Below are 17,726 nucleotides of genomic sequence, written 5' to 3' on the forward strand. Positions count from 1 at the left end.
CTCCAAAATTAGTGGTTTAAAGCAATGAGTCCATGGGTCAACAGGGCAATTCTGCTACCTGAGCCAGACATAGTAGGCTGGGTTCCATCAGGCACCTGCAGTCAGCTGGTACAGGATGACCTCAGATGGACTGCTTCATCTCTGCTCCGTGCAGTCTCTCATCCTCCAGCAGGCTAGCCTGGGCTTATTCACTTGCTGACTAGGAAGGATTCCCAAGGAACAAGTAGATGAACAGGAGCTGTTGAGGCCTGGGCTCAGAATGGATGTGCCATCACTTGCATAGCACTCCACTGGCCAATGTGGGTGAGGAGGCCAGACAAGATTCAAAGGGTGGAGAAGTAACTCTGTCTTTGTGCAGACTGTGCAGAGCTGCAAAGTCACAGCGCCAAGGCTGTGGATACAGGAAAGGGAAAATTGCTACCATTTTTGCTGACCGTCTGCTAAAGTGAAGGCAGCACACTCTGTGAGTGTCTGGAAGTGTTGCTGCTCTTGTTTAGGGAGAGTTTTCAGGGCCTGGTGCTGTCAGATGTTTAAAATGCTTCTCTTGGGTGAAGTTAGTAGACTTGGGGGAAGGAACACACAAGAGCAGAAATACACTGGGCTTTAAAATCAGGGTTTGACTCAGTCAGAGCCCTCTCCAGTCCATACAACACCTTCACTTGTGTTAGGACAAGAAGCAACCCTTCTCTCCGACTGGCACTGCCCCACTAGAGAACCCCCATTGTATGCAGTAGCCCTCGCATTTGAACACTGGCCAGTGTATCTCCTCGGAGCTTCAATTTCCACATCTGCTGATGAGAATTATAACACCACCCTCACACAGGCTGTGGTGAGGATTAAATGGGTTTAGGTATATAAAGTGTCTGGCATATTGAGTATTGGGTTCTCAAAAACTATGAATGCCTTTTCTGCCTCTCTGCCATAAGAAGCCACAGTGAAGAGAACTTTAGAACATTCTAGGATGCCTGAGAGTCTCCAGTCAAACCAATCACGAAAGGAGGGGAAAGAAGAGAAACTTACACGAGGGCATTGAGTTCTTGAACCTGACCTGGGTGGGGGAGCAGTTCAAGAGGCCTGTGCGTTGCTCATCCTTTGCACCCCAAACTTGGGTTACTTGAGTTTTACTAAAGGAGTACTGCAATAATTGAAACAGAGGATAACTATCTTGTCTATACCCAACCTAAAAGTTATTTTCAGAGGAATAGAAAACATTTCAAATTACTGAATGAAAGAGTGGGGAGGTGAAAATAGAAGAAAAGCCTCATGCTTCTTACCAGCAGAGAAAATGGTCATATATGTAAGAATACATGGGGGCTTCCCTGGTGGCTCAGGTGGTAAAGAATCTGCCCGCAACGTAGGAGACCCAAATTTAATCCCTGGGTTGGGAAGATCCCCTGAAGAAGGAAATGGCAACCCACTTCCAGTATTCTTGCCTGGGAGATTCCATGTATGGAGGAGCCTGGCAGGCTACAATCCATAGGGTCGCAAGAGTCTATGACTTAGCAACTTAGTGACTAAACCAGCACCATGCAAGAATAGATGAGGAACCAAACCAAAGTGTTAACACAAGTCATACATCCATAATTCACTCAAGAAGTTCGATTTTAGCCTGACCTCGGTGTTCAATTACAGGTTCAGTTCATGTAACCTAGAAACAATCATGCAATATTAATCCTCCCAAGCAAGTGGCTCTTCATTAGTGATTCTAATCTGTCACCTGATGCTCACAGGCCATTATGAAATCCATTTATATTCCTAGTTTCAAAAACTAAATTGGAGGTATGAGCCAAAGGGTACATTAAATTAGGGATTACTGCTTGTGGCACTCTATGTGAGCCAGGTGATGCTGGCCATTTTAATTAAGAGTTTGTTTTCAGTAACAACACAAGCAAATGAATAACATTAAGTCAACACTGAGACAGTTGTGGGGGGAGGGGTTATGGGGATAATTGAAATATGCAGCTGTGTTATAGGTCTATTGTGCAGAGTTCTCTTAGTCATTAGAAAAAACTGCTTTGGAGCAAGTGAATCAAATCTGTACACGGGGCATGGAAATTGAGCACCAAGAAAAGATGATGGCTAGAGAAATAAGAGGCTTCCCTGGTTGCTCATCGGTAAAGAATCCACCTGCAATACAGGAGACATGCTTCGATTAAGGTAGAGGTGGGGTTTCAAATGAGGTGTATCTGATTCCAAAGCATACTGTTAAAACAGACTAACAGGCTTAGAGAATGAGCTCATGGTTATGCGGCGGGAGGAGAAGGGGAGGACAGTTAGGGAACCTGGGACTAGTATGTACACACTGCTGTATTTAAAATAGATAACCAACAAGGACTAGCCCAGGGAACTCTGCTCAATGATAAGTAACAAATCTAAATGGGAAAAGAGTGAAAAAAGATACATGTATATGAATAACAGCGTCAGTTTGCTGTACATCTGAAACTATCAACTATAGTCCAATATAAAATAAAAAGTAAACAAAAAAAATTACAAAGCCTACGTTATTAACTGTGAGACTTCACTATCGGCCTATCCTATTGTCCCCAAGGAGGAAAAAGCTAAAAATAACCAAAAAAAGTTTGGGAACCAAAGCATGAGATTAATTTTGCCCAAATATTGTGAAGTTTAGGGAAGAGATTTGGGAGTATTTTTCTCTGAAGTTTTCTCTTTAGAACAAAAATGTATGTGTGCATCCCTGCATCAATAAACCATATATATGTTAGTGGAAGCCTTTAAGCCTTCACCATAAATTATCCACTCATATTCAGGGAGGGACTTCCACTGTATCTGATATGATTTTATCCCTGAAGCTGAATGTCTGGTTAGCCTGTGTGTGTTTTCACATTGTTTGCTATGTTTTATTTTATTAAACACTAAATCTACTGAAAACAGAGCATTATTGAACCATGCAGATTTACCTTTTTTTTTTTTTTTTTGGCAGATAAGATGGGAGAAGTGGGTTTCATTCCAGAACTGCACAGTATCTCATTTTAAAAAATCTTCCTTGAAAAAAAAAATCCTCATTGAACATAATTTGTCTTCCAAAGCTTTCTTCTTTGCTGTGTATCCTAGGCTCTGCTCTTTCTAGTCCAGGTTCTCCCCACCCCTCCAGTTTGCAGATAATCCTTAGGAACCCTAAGTCACACTTTCTTCTTTATGCAGATCAACTTAATTTTATCCTACTTCTTAGCTCCAAACTTAAAAATCTCCATTCTGACTGGGAATGAAGATATTGTTTGTACTGGGCAACAGAAGACCCTCCTATCACTAGGGTCATTCTCTTTGAAAGGAAACTATAAATGACAAAAAAAAAAAAAAAAAAGCCTGTTATACTAGATAACAGCAAATGGTCTTAATTAAAACCCAAACTAGCCACCTCTCCTTCTGCCTCATAAGGGTAGGTGTCATAATTTATATCAGGGAAAGTAAACCTCTCTTCTCTAACTCTTCATTTCAGAGACTAGTGAGGAGAGAAAGAAAGACTGAAACTTCAAGCCTTCCCCAGTTTTGTGCTAAGGCATCGTTCAGCATGGGATGCATTCTCAGACACAGGAGCCTAACCAAGCCATTACCTTTCCACGTAAAGATAAATCCCCAGAATACACATTGACATCATTCTTCCTTTCTCTTAAAATCCCCTAAGTTATAATAAGCTTAGGGGACAGTTTTTTCCCTGCTATTTTTGACAACTACTCAGAGACTGCAGTGATACTTTAGATGCCCTTCATCAATTTTTAATTTTTCCTGATTTTGGCCTTCTTGATAACTGGCCACACCAGCTGTAGCAAAACTTTCATTTAAATATCCAATGGGATACTCTTCCTGAGTACTTTTTTGGTCACCTCCTGCATACTTTTTCATTAGCTATCTTAAGTTATAACTTCACAAAATGAGAAAGAAAGAAATCCAAGGCAAGATTTCTACTTCTGCTGTTCTGGCTGAGTCCACCGTGAAAATATGTGTACAAGTTAACTGCATCTGAAGCAAGACAGCTTGCCAACTAGTCCTTGCATGTACTCGAGGTTACCATAGAGTCTTCCTATTCAAGGAAGTGTCCTATAGGAAAAAAATCTATTTCCCAACAATAAAGAAAATCCATGACCGCTAACTAAAATAGTCAAATCTAATTCTTCATTCTTACATATAAACAACTAATGACCAGGCTTCCCTCATGGCTCAGTGGTAAAGAATCTGCCTGCCAATGCAGGACACACACGGATTTGATCCCTGATCAAGGAAGATCCCACATACCACTGAGCAACAAAGCCCACGCGCTGCAACTGCTGATGCTCTTGAGCCCTAGAGCCGGTGCGCTGCAACAAGAGAAGCCAGCACGATGAGAAGCCTGCGCTCCGCAACTGCAGGGTAGCCCTCGCTCACAACTAGAGAAAAAGTCCGCATAGCAATGAAGACCCAGCACAGTCTAAAATAAATAAATAATTTTTTTAAATGACTAATTTGATCAGAGATGCCTAGGAAAACTAGTACCATAAAAGAGAAAAACTAATTCCAGAGAAAACAATTCATATAACTGAATAATGATAATAAAGAATATTTAGCATGTGAAACATGACCAATAATAACAGCAACACTAACTCAAAGCCCTGTTTTAAACACTGTACATATGTTGACTTATTCAATCCAAACAAAAATCCTGTTTTTATAGGTGAAGAAAATGAGGCTTAGAAAGGCTGAGTAAAACACTCAAGGTCACACGGCTCATAAGCAGCAGACCTCAGTCAAGGTCTATCCAACTCCAAAGCCCATGTTCTTAGTCCCTGTGCTGTATTGCAGCCAGAGCCTTAATCTTCGAGTCTGACACGTCAAAGTCCTCATTAACATTTGTCCCAAAGGATCCACCAATCTCCCAACTTTTCATGGAATAAGACCATTCAAGGTCCACTGGGACTTGTCTAAGAAAGAGTCTGGGGAAAGGTAAGAACTTGAATTTGGCCTCCACTTACATACATTTGGGAAATAAAACTACTAAAATCAGCCTATGACTTCAAGAATATCCATGAGCTGTATTTCATAACAGGATGTCAACACTAAAACTTGTGTATCTGGATCTTTCAGAACCAGAAATAATCTGAACCATTTAGAGGTGCGTCTAAAGCATACTCCTCCAGAGGCTAGGGATGTTAGTCACAGATCTTAAGCTACGTAACTGAAACACTGAAACTTGTTAGAGAGCTCTGTGAAATGATCCAGATAAACTGGTTGTCTACACTGACCAAGGCCAGCTTGTGCTTAGTCGCTAAGTCGTGTCTGACTCTTTGCAACCCCATGGACTGTAGCCCGCCAGACCACTCTGTCCATGAGATTCTCCAGACAGGAATACTGGAGTGGGTTGCCATTTCCTTCTCCAAAGGCTGGCTTAGTGAGGTTGAATTTTGATTACTCAACTGAAATAATTCAGTAGGATTTTGCACATCTGACTTACAATTATTTTGAAATGTCCACCACAAAAGTTTGGTAAGGTTTGCTTTGCATTAATGAAGTAAAAAACTACTATCCAGGGAACTTCCCTGGTGGTCTGGTGGCTAAGTCTCTGTGCTCCCAATGCAGGAGGGGGCCTGCGTTTGATCCCTGGTCAGGGAACTAGATCCCACATGCTGCAAACAAAGATCCTACATAGTCCAACTAAAAGATCTTCTAAAGAAAGAACTGTAAGTGGGGAAAATTATACAGAGATTTATCATTCAACCTGATTTGTAGTGAATAGACTGGAACGTGTCAGAAGGATGAATTTGTGAGAGATGTGAATAGTGAAGAATCAACTCTGAGTGCTCACTTCGGCAGCACATATACTAAAATCGGATGCATACAGATTAGATTAGCATGGCCCCTGTGCAAGGATGACACGAAAATTTGTGAACCATTCCATATTTTTAGGGAACTCAAACCGGGGCTCTGTAACAACCTAGAGGGGTAGGAGGCAGACGGGAGGTACAAAAGGGAGGGAACATGTGTATACCTCTGGCTGATTCATGTTGGTGTGTGGCAGAAACCAACACAATACTGTAAGGCAATTATCTTTCAATTAAAAATAAATAAATTTTTTAAGAAGAATACACATATATAAATGTATCCCAATGCTCCTGCACTGGGAGCACATAAAAGAATACAATTATAGATAAAAAGAAAAGAATCAACTCTCAGCAGTGTGCTTGGCAGTCCCCTGGATCTGTCTCTTGCTTAACAGTGTTTGGATGAAACAGACCTGGGAAACCCATTCTGCCAGCCTCTGATAAAAGAAATTTTCACATATCGAGATACAGGGAAGTCATTCTGGTTTATACATGAGTTAATATGAATTTTATGCTAAATACAATAGCCTGCTTATGGCCTATCAAACATACATTGTACAACTGCTTTAATTATTAAAGAAAAGGGCCTACTGAGCAGAAGTAAATAATGTCCATGTTAAAAAATTAAGGTTAAACACCACTCTTCCTTGAACACTGACACTGGTTCTCCTTTGATGATAAGACTCCCTTCCCAGGTGCCAAGACCATACTGACTCACTGGGTACCTACTGCTCTGTTCTGTTTTTGTTTTTTTGTCTTTTTTCTGTTTGTTTTTTTAACCACACCACACGGCTTGTGGGATCTTAGCTCCCTGACTAGGGATTGAATCTGGGTCCTTGGCATGGAGTCCTAACCGCTGGACTGCCAGGGAATGCCCTGTTTCTGTTTTTTTTTTTTTGAAACACTGAAGAAATGTAACCCTGACTTGTTCATTGTTCTTTGTTTTCACAAGATATAAAACTATGTTGAAAACCCTGCTTCTCCAGATCAGTTTCTCAGAGTAATCTTGGAAGCAGGATTCTGGGCTAGTCCTCATCTGGGCTCAAATTAAACTTTTCTGGTCTTATTACAGATTGTCTATTATTTTCATCGACACCTCAACCACCCTCCAACCTCTTTCTGGTCACAACTTTCAGAACCAACCACTCAGCTATTCTTAGCCACCAGGACCAGCCACACCATTTTTTCAGCTTCTCTCCTTATTACCAATTACTCAAGAGCTCCCAGATGCTTGAGAACTATTCCACAGAGGTGGAGGCCGCAGTCCACAGCCCCGTCAACCTGCCTCCGCAGTCCTCTAACACCTACCTCTCTCTGGGCTTCTATTTCCACTGGGACGATGTGGCTCTGGAGGGCAGGGGCCACTTTTTCCACGAATCAGCCGAAGAGAAGCGTGAGGGCAACCAGCGGTCCCTTGAAAATACAAAACCAGCGGGGCAGACAGCCGTGCTCTCTTCCAGGACGCGTGGAAGCTGCCCCAAGAAGAGTGGGGTAAAACCCAGGACGCTATGGGAGTTGCCAGTCTCATGAAGAAGAACCGGAACCACGCCTTGTTGGCTCTGCAGGCCCTGGGCTCTGCCCTGGGGGAGAGCCACGTCCTGGGGGAACAGGTGAAACACACCAAGAAGATGGCGACCACGTGACTCCCCTCCGCAGGCTGGCCCCCAGGCTGGGCGGGACGAGTTCTCCTCCAAACACTCACCCTCTAGCAGGATCAGGGGCTTCTGGAGCCCAGCCCTGGGGCCTTGGACTCTTTAATCAACAGAAATTGATTATAGGCCAGACGGGAAACTTGGGCAAGGCTTTGCTGGGATCCGTGCTATAGCAAGAGGGAACGAAAACAAGTAACATGTGCCTTTGCTCACTCCTCGGGAGGGAGGGTGAGCTATTCCCTCAAATGGCGAGAGGTTAGGGGTAGATTGGAGGGTCGGGCTGGAGGGGTGGCTCAGGTGGTCTGCCTACCCCCTTGATGCTGTTTGCAGAGACCATGCATGGTACTCTGCTTTTGCTCCCTGAACCTCAGAAGTGGCAGTTGCGTTTTGGCCTTTTTGTATCTTCTTGTTCATAATTTGCCCCCAACTGTGCATGGGTACAGTTATTTTAATGCCTTATAGTTACTTTGTATTCTGTTGCTAGAGGAGCCTAGTGGGCTGCTGTCTATGGGGTCGCACAGAGTCGAACACTACTGAAGGGACTTAGCAGCAGCAGCAGCAGCAGCAGAGAGAGAGAGACTGACAGTGAGGGAAGAGAAAATATTTCCTGGAACTATTATGTAGAAACATGAAGGCTAACCTCCTGAAAAAAATGATGTAAAATTGCAATATGTGAACTGCTGCTGCTGCTAAGTCGCTTCAGTCGTGTCCGACTCTGTGCAACTCCATTGAACCGCAGCCCACCAGGCTCCCCCGTCCCTGGGATTCTCCAGGCAAGAACACTGGAGTCGGTTGCCATTTCCTTCTCCAGTGCATGAAAGTGAAAAGCGAAAGCGAAGCCGCTCAGTCGTGTCAGACTCGCAGCGACCCCAGGGACTGCAGCCCACCAGGCTCCTCTGTCCATGGGATTTTCCAGGCAAGAGTACTGGAGTGGGGTGCCATTGCCTTCTCCGAGTATGTGAACATTAAGTAGAAATAAGTGGCATGTGAGAAGCCTCATCTCATTGAAAATGAAAACTGACTCCAATAAGGAGGATAATGTGTGACACAAAGTGAAAAAAAGGTGTAATGAATCTCATTCTCTAATTTGAAGGTGGCACGTCTGAGTCCATTATAATGAACAAAGTCACCCCATAGCCTATAAGAGTCAGGGAGTCAGTGAACTGATTTATTATAAAAGAAAATGTATAGCACACACTTCTAATGTATCTTTATCTCTCTATATATAGAATATATTATTTATATAAAGTATCTGTTGTATGTATATATAAATGTAATATACATTACATTTACTTGCTTTAAAATTCTAGAATCTCTTTCTTTTTAGAAAAGTGATACTGTGCTTAAGAAAATAAAATATGGTCATAAAATAATTTTTAATGTTAGAATATTTCTTTAACAGTGGAAAAATATCCACTGAGAATAAAAGACTTAATTTGCTCTTATAAATAGTGGTGGATTACAACTACACAATAGTGCTAACTCTGCTATTGCTGTGTATTTAAAGCCAAGATGATGACTGTATTGAAAAAGAAGGAAGAGAAAATCAATCGATTATTGCTTCAATGGAGCTCACAACAGTGCTGATTAGAGAACACAAATGAATTGCATAATAGTAAAATAGCTATAAACTAGGTATGGATTTAAGCCTATGTTAAGACCATTCTTAACGGCATTGTATCTTTAGAAAACATGCACTGAAATTACAACAGCAAATTAAATCTATTTGACCGCAAAATTTAATGCATAAGAAAATAGCATTTATTAATGATCTGGAAGAGGGAGTAAATAGCATGTTAATGAAATTTGCAGATGATACTAAATTGGAAGGCATTACAACAAGGACAGGGACTTAATACAAGTGGACATTGAAAAGTTAGAAAAAATGGTGACAAAAAAAAAACCAAGTAGAACTTATATAAGTATTTGGTAGAAGAATTTTAACTTCAAAATAATAATATAAAAAATGTGACTTTGACATTTGATCAGGATTTTCTGATTATGATAAACTAATTAATCCACTCTTGAGAGGTCCAGCTACTGGAAAGTTTCCAGCTACTAGAAAGTAGTCATTCCTTTATTCCTTCCTCTAGCCTCTTTCTACGGAGAAGGCAATGGCACCCCACTCCAGTACTCTTGCCTGGGAAATCCCATGGACGGAGGAGCCTGGTAGGCTACAGTCCCTGGGGTCGCAAAGAGTTGGACACGACTGAGCGACTTCACTCTCACTTTTCACTTTCATGCATTGGAGAAGGAAATGGCAACCCACTCCAGTGTTCTTGCCTGGAGAATCCCAGGGACAGAGGAGCCTGGTGGACTGCCGTCTATGGGGTTGCACAGAGTTGGACATGATTAACGTGACTTAGCAGCAGCAGCAGCAGCAGCAGCAGCAGCCTCTTTCTAGGTAGACCAGAAAAACTATATCACCTGGTTGTAGACATTTCGTAGGCAGGCAAAATGAGGAAAATAGAGACTAGACATATCAGTTATTTAAAAATTGCATATTGAAGAGAAAAAAACTGGCTAGTGAAAACACTAGATTATTGGCATCATCTACTGCTGTTTACAATTAAGAGGGGCCATGAAAAATCTGTAATCAGATATCTGGACTTCCCTGGAGGTCCAGTGGTTGAGAATCTGTCCACCAATGCAGGGTGCACGGGTTCTACCCCTGCTTCGGAAAGAGTCCACATGCTGCAGGGCAACCGAGCTGGTGCACCACAACTGCTGAAGCCTGCACTCTAGACTCTGCTCCGCAGAAGCCACTGCAGGGAGCAGCCCACGCACCATAACTAGAGAGCAGGCCTTGATTGCCACAACTAGAGAAAGCCCTCACACAAAGACCCACCACAGCCATAAATAAATAAGTAAAAACAAAAGTTTAAAAATCTATAGATAACCGAACATTTCATATAAAAAATTGTTGCTGTCACTTGATTGAGCAATTATTAACAGCAACTAATAATTATCTTATGAAATACAATTCTAGCTTTTCCAGATAGCAAAAATAAAACAGCCCTCCTTCCTGATCACATGTGCCTAAATCCAAGAAATTGGTGATATTCTGAATATCACATGGGATACTACTGGCCTTCCTAGAATGTCTGGGTGCTTTGGTCTGAGAATTTGGTTTATCCAGAAAAACAGCACCATGTGTCTCCTGGAAGCTCTGGGGACTAAGAAACCAAATAATGTATAATGTTTTACCAACTCACCTGGCTTTAAGACAGTTATCTGGGGATGAAAACCTATCTCTATTGGATCTGTTAAGACAGAAATCTCAGTTTCAGAAATCAGACTATTGTAACATTTTATGTTTCCTTTCAATTTCAGTAACATAATATTTGAATAGAAACTGCCAGTGCCACATCTGTGGTGGAGGAAGAACAGAGTTTGCTTGGTGGACAGATGTGATGATGAGAGTGAGAGCTGATGGAGAAAAGTTTCAAGGAGGAAGGGAAGGTGCTGGTGGGAGAGGAGCAACATGAAGCCCTTGGAGCTAGGAGATAATGTTGGGGAGGAAAATTTGGGTGAGCTAATAGAGGGTTTTAAAGATGCCTTAAGGATCTTGGACTTTATTTAGTAGGCAGTGAGGTGTCAATAAAGATTTGTGAGTGAAGTTTTTGAGTTTTGATATTCTTTTACATAATATGCTAATTATTCCTTCAAAATGCATGTTATTCTCTAGATAGGCATGCCACCTACATCTTCATCCAAGTTGTAGAAATGTTGAACTGGGCAGGCTAGAGAGAACCCAGCAACATCTCTTCTTCTTTTTTAAAATTAATTAATTAATTTTTGATTGCTCTGGGTCTTTGTTGCTGTGATCAGGCTTTCTATAGTTGTGGTGAGCAGGCGCTGCTCTTGGTTGCGGTGCACGGGCTTCTCATCGCAGTGCCTTCTCTTATTGCAGAGCACAGATTCTGGGCACACAGGCTTCAGCAGTTGCAGCACATGGGCTCCATAGTTGTGCCACACAAGCTTAGTTGCTCCATAGCATGACCAGTTGCTCCTGGTCTGGAATCTTTCCAGACCAGGGATTGAACCCGTGTCCCCTGCATTGGTGAATTCTTATCCACCATACCACCAGGGAAGTCTAACAATCCTTCTTAAGAGAACGCTGCTGCCTCAGTGACATCAGCACTTTTGGGGTATAGTTTCTAACAGCAATTTATTATATTATACTGTCATCAGTTAAAATCCTCTTCTGACTTATAAAGTCATCATGAGAAATTTTGACATGTTTCACTGGCAGAAGTCCTCACAGTCCTTGATGATCCTAATAGAGGAAACTAGTTTTGTCTCATATATATCTTAACGTCAATGAGTCCATGCTGGTTCCTTATGTTCACTTTCAAAGTGACTACCAGCCTTTCATTTAATAGTGCCATTTAATAATAACTCTAGAATCTTGCCAGAAAATAAAACCAACTGTTATTTCTTTGGGGAAGGAACACATGAGTTTCTTGCAATAAAGTAGGGCTAAGGGCAAAGAGATGGGAATGGATACCAGACCACCTGACCTGCCTCCTGAGAAACCTGTATGCAGGTCAGGAAGCAACAGTTAGAACTGGACATGAAACAGCAGACTGGTTCCAAATAGGAAAAGGAGTACATCAAGGCTGTATATTGTCACCCTGCTTATTTAACTTATGTGCAGAGTACATCATGAGAAACGCTGGGCTGGAAGAAGCACAAGCTGGAATCAAGATTGCCAGGAGAAATATCAATAACCTCAGATATGCAGATGACACCACCCTTATGGCAGAAAGTGAAGAGGAACTCAAAAGCCTCTTGATGAAGGTGAAAGTGGAGACTGAAAAGGTTGGCTTAAAGCTCAACATTCAGAAAACAAAGATCATGGCATCTGGTCCCATCACCTCATGGCAGATAGATGGGGAAACAGTGGAAACAGTGTCAGACTTTTTTGGGGGGGCTCCAAAATCACTGCAGATGGTGATTGCAGCCATGAAATTAAAAGACGCTTACTCCTTGGAAGAAAAGTTATGAACAACCTAGATAGCATATTAAAAAGCAGAGACCTTACTTTGCCAACAAAGGTCCGTCTAGTCAAGGCTATGGTTTTTCCTGTGGTCATGTACAGATGTGAGAGTTGGACTGTGAAGAAAGCTGAGCACCCAAGAATTGATGGTTTTGAACTGTGGTGTTGGAGAAGACTCTTGAGAGTCCCTTGGACTGCAAGGAGATCCAACCAGTCCATTCTGAAGGAGATCAGCCCTGGGATTTCTTTAGAACCATGGACTGCAAGGAGATCCAACCAGTCCATTCTGAAGGAGATCAGCCCTGGGATTTCTTTGGAAGTAATGATGCTAAAGCTGAAACTCCAGTACTTTGGCCACCTCATGCGAAGAGTTGACTCATTGGAAAAGACTCTGATGCTGGGAGGGATTAGGGGCAGGAGGAGAAGGGGATGACAGAGGATGAGATGGCTGGATGGCATCACTGACTCTATGGATGTAGTCTGAGTGAACTCAGGGGGTTGGTGATAGACAGGGAGGCCTGGCGTGCTGCAATTCATGGGGTCGCAAAGAATCGGACACGACTGACCGACTCAACTGAACTGAAGGACAAACAAGAATAATGGCAGGCTCAATGCCTTAGATCTAGGATTTTTAAAGACAAGCACAGGAAACAATAGCAAGAGTGAGCAGTGAATAGGACCCAAGATTCAGTACATAGGCCTTTATCATCCCACATAACCGTCAAGCAGCATTATCTCAGCTAAGTCACAGCTGCTTAGGGACAGGACTGGCACCACATTCCAGAACTTCTAATGTCTAGCATCCTGCTCGATGGAGCTGACCCATAATGCTGCATCTTGAGGCAAAGCACAGAGCAATGAACTCTCCCAAAGAGTATCTTTAAATTCCTAGATAGCAATTCTCAAAAAGCAGCCCAGAAACCCTTTGTATGAAAGGTCAAAGCTTTTCTCATAAGAATACTAAGACGTTATTTTCACTGTCCTCCTTTCAAGTGTACAGTAGAATCTTCCACAGGGTAAATGTAATGTGATCCTGGAATAGATTTAATGCAGAAGCAGATATGAGAATCCAGCTGTTCTATTAGGCCAGATATTAAAGGGATTTGCAAAAATATAAAACAATGACACTTCTCTCACTAGCTTTTTTATTTTGGATAATAGCTATTTTTCACTAAAATATGTTATTCACATTAATCTATGGCTTTATTGTTTTAAAATGAAATTAACAGATTTCAGTTTTAATTTCTTATATGATAAATATTGACAGGTATAAAAGGTATAACTCACATAAACAAAAGTTATTTGACATCCTCAAGGACTTATTTACTTATATAAATGTGTTTTAAAATTTAATTATTTTGAAATACAGTTGATGTGCAATGTTATGTTAGTTTCACATAATAAAGTGATTTGACATGTGCATACAGTATGAAATGATCATTGCAATAAGTCTGTCCCCACACAAAGTTACACTATTACTGACCATACACTATTACTATTACTAGTGTATTACCCATACACTATTATTGACCAATATACCTTATGCTATATATTACATCTCATGGCTTATTTATTTTATCTCAAGGATTTTTAAGAATGTAAAGAAATCCTGAGACCAAAAAGTTGGAGAACTCCTTCATCTAAAAGAACAAGCTCTAAAGTTTATGTCTTGCTCCCTGAGGGAAGATAAGTGGCTTAAGATTTCCAAGATTTCTTCCTGCCCTACAGCATAGGATGATGATTTAAACTGCCTTGTCGGGTTATTTTGAAGATTAGGTGGAGTGAGCTTGTGTAAAACTCTTAGCTCGGTGCAGGGCACATGAGGTCTCAGAAAATATTAGCCATCACTGTTATTATTATTGCTATGGCTACTACTATTACAGCCACTATGAGGATTATTATTCCCTCTTGGCAATGTCTTTTACTCAGCTACTAGGGGATTTAGTCTTTGAACTTGTTAAATGTTCTTGGGCCTTTGTACTTGCCGTTTCCTTCACCTAGAATAGCTTTCCTACCTTTCTGTCCAGCAAATTCTCAACATCATTCTCATATGGACTTAGGGCTTCTTTTTCTTGGAAGCCTTTATTGACTCCCAGAAACTGTGTCAGGTGCCCTGCTGTAGGTCCGGGTATTTGCCCACTTAGCACACTGCTTGCATCTTTACTGGCTTTTCCATGGCACTCTGAAAACTCTGTGAAAGTAGGGACCATATTTGGGTCACTGCTACAATCAAAAAGCTCAGCACAGTGCCTGCCATTCAGTAAATGCTTATTGAATTAATTGTGTAAAAGTCTCCAATTTCTACTCTTGACCTACCACTCCTTTCATGTCCTGGAAAACCTAAGCAAATTTGGTACCCGAAATACTCTTGTGAGTCCTTTAGTCCTCAAATTTGATGTGAAATCTAAGCTCGAAAAATGACCTGGGGTTCATCTGTGAGTTTAAGGTAAAGGCTACTTATCTTAAAAGATGTATGCCTTTTTTCCTAGGGACCCAAAATTGCACAGGAGGTAAAACATCAACTTTTGTGTAAAAGTTGGTCAATTCTTAGTTATGATTCAAACACAAATCAGTCACAATCTAAGACGGAGACCTGAGGTGGCTAGAAAAAAATGCTCCAATGTACAAGCATGACAGCTCTTATCGATACAAGAAGAGTGAAGAATACTCAGAATTCTTTCTGCCTTTCAAGTTGCCTTTCCTTCCATTCTTAGTGGGAGGTCTGCCTGCACTTCTCTGATCCACTGATAGCAGTTCCGGAATTTCTATCTTAGAGGAACTTAGTGGCAATCTGATTGAATAAAGGGCTAGGAGACTTTTAAGCTATATTTGCATAGCAAATACTGATTTTTTTACTGACATTGCATGTTTATTTTGGAGGGTATTCTTGGATATAAGAGGGTGCTAAGGACTTCTAACTCACCCCACTGCTGAAAGTACATCTATTTTTAGTGCAGAGACATGTGAAATAAAGGAATAGGAAAGCCTGATAAGAGAGGTTTGACTAGCTCTCTTTTGTTATTGCTATTTACATTTGTAAACTTATACTCTGCTTGGTGAGAATTAACCAATCTGCTTTCAAAAAGATTTTAAAGTCTGAAAAAGCAGAGTTGATCTTGGGAATAAAAATTGACCATAGGAATAAACACTAGAGTATATTTATTAAGTTTGGGACCTAAAGAGATCAGTATAGCCATAAGGAAACAGGCAAGTTGACCTAAGAAAAATCAGACTTGAAGAAATCAGTTTATTACACAATTATTATATATTTCTTTCAGCTATAAACAGATACAATAGAATATATGACTTCAAGGACCTTGCAACCTAGTTGGGAAGACAAGAGAATGCCTTACAGGGTTATCCTTTCAGCATATCTATGAGACTACCCTTTAGTATTCACTGTTCCTGCTGGTTATTCTCTTAGCCTAATTATCTGAAGAAAAATAAAATGAAGAAAAGAACAGGTGGAAAGGAAAGGGATTGTGGCTAAAAATATTGTGACATATGCTCCAAATTTAAAGCCGTATTATTCAGAAATTGAAAGCTGGAAACTTCAGCTAACATTTGATGGGCGATATTGTTTCGCAGGGAAGAAAACTGAGGCCTGTCTAGCAAAATACCCCAGCTGATAATTGGCAGGCCTAAAACCAGAAGTCAGGTTCCCATCCCAGTGTCCTTTCCATTACAATCTAGTGCCTTTGAAGGTGGGGTGCAATAACTGGAGTCACTCTATACCTACTGCTGCTGCTAAGTTGCTTCAGCCGTGTCCGACTCTGTGCGACCCCATAGACGGCAGCCCACCAGGCTCCCGTCCCTGGGATTCTCCAGGCAAGAACACTGGAGTGGGTTGCCATTTCCTTCTCCACACTCTATACCTAGGTCTGTGTTAAAGAGCTTTAGTTTTCCCTTTAATGGTTAGATGGTTTATGGAATTCTTTGATTACCTATACCAGAGTTTTGTTTTTCATTTTTAGTATGACAGTTTTCACTAATCCTAATTTTCAGTTCCCCAAATAGATTATCAATGCTGAAATTTCCAGTTTTTAATCAAAGGGAAAATTCAAATAATTAATCTGAATCACAGACTAGAAAGTGGGTTTTTTTTTTCACTCATTTCTCCACTTTGATATTTTTAACTATATGAATGGTTTAGAAATTTTATATTTCCCTCCCGACCACTTTTCTGAATCAGTTTCACGTTTCAACTGGGGCATCTCTACCGGTTTTTCCTCCCATGACCTCAAACTCAACAGAAAGCCAGCTCTTAGTCTGCTTATCTCTATTTTTGTCAATGACACAATCATTCTTCCAGTCACCCAGGTCTGAAATCTTGGCATCATCTCTGACTTTTTCTTCTTTCTTTTCACTTCTAGTGGATCACCAGTTCCTGTGGCTTCTTCCTGAAACATGCCTCTCAAGTCCGTTTCTTCTTTCCTAATTCTATTTTGTATGCGCCAAGTCCTGATAACCACATAACCAGGTGGTCACCATATGCTGCTTCCTGGTTTTGCCCTAGCAACCCATCCTGCATCTACTGTGGACTGCTCTCTCTCGAAATCACCATTAAAAACAAAACCCACAAAAGCTATTTCATTCCTTTGAGTCTAACTTTCCCCAGTTCCCCTGTGTCCATAGATGATAAAATTCAAACTCAGTAAGCCCTGGATTGTGCTGCCCGTATCTTTCGAACCTCGTCTCCCGTTTGCTTCATAGAACCATCCTCCTCACTGATCGTAACTTCTCTCCCCGGTGCTGGTTTCCACCCTTTGCTCACCCCTGGAATGCATTCTAGTTTCATCTGAAATCGGCTTCGCTAACGTCAGCAACCAGGAGAACAGACCAGGACCCCTCCTCAAAATCACGCAGGTATCTACTGATAATTTCACCGAAGCAGCTTTCAGCCCTATCTCCCTAGAAATATCTGTACACGTCGGTCCTCTTCCCAAGTGGATAATTAACTTCTGTCCCACACCAAGCAACCTCCCTTGTCTTTGTATCCCAGCGCTTTTTTCATAGTCAATGTTTATGGATAAGGATGAGTTGAGTGCAAAGATGTGAAGGCACAAAGGGGCACAGAGACATACTCCCTCTCCCCGCGCCCCCACAGTATGGGGTGCCGTGTGAAGCCTGCGGCGGCCTGGCAGGGTTCCGGGACGCGGGGCGCAAGGTGCCCCAGGGGTGCAGCCCGGGAGCCGGAGCGCCCTCCCCCGTCTGGCTGGCTGGCGCGTCTGCGCTGCGGCCAGCCGGGCGGGCGTGCGGGAC

General features: G+C 41.8%; 1 pseudogene; it reads left to right on the top strand.

The window, feature by feature from the left end:
* Positions 1-2,143: 2,143 nt before the first annotated feature.
* LOC104991401 overlaps positions 2,144-17,726 on the top strand; it is a 16,438-nt pseudogene continuing 855 nt past the window's right edge.

This window comes from Bison bison, unplaced genomic scaffold, assembly GCF_000754665.1.
Source record: "Bison bison bison isolate TAMUID 2011002044 unplaced genomic scaffold, Bison_UMD1.0 scf7180017864190, whole genome shotgun sequence".
Classification (NCBI taxonomy): Eukaryota; Metazoa; Chordata; class Mammalia; order Artiodactyla; family Bovidae; genus Bison; species Bison bison.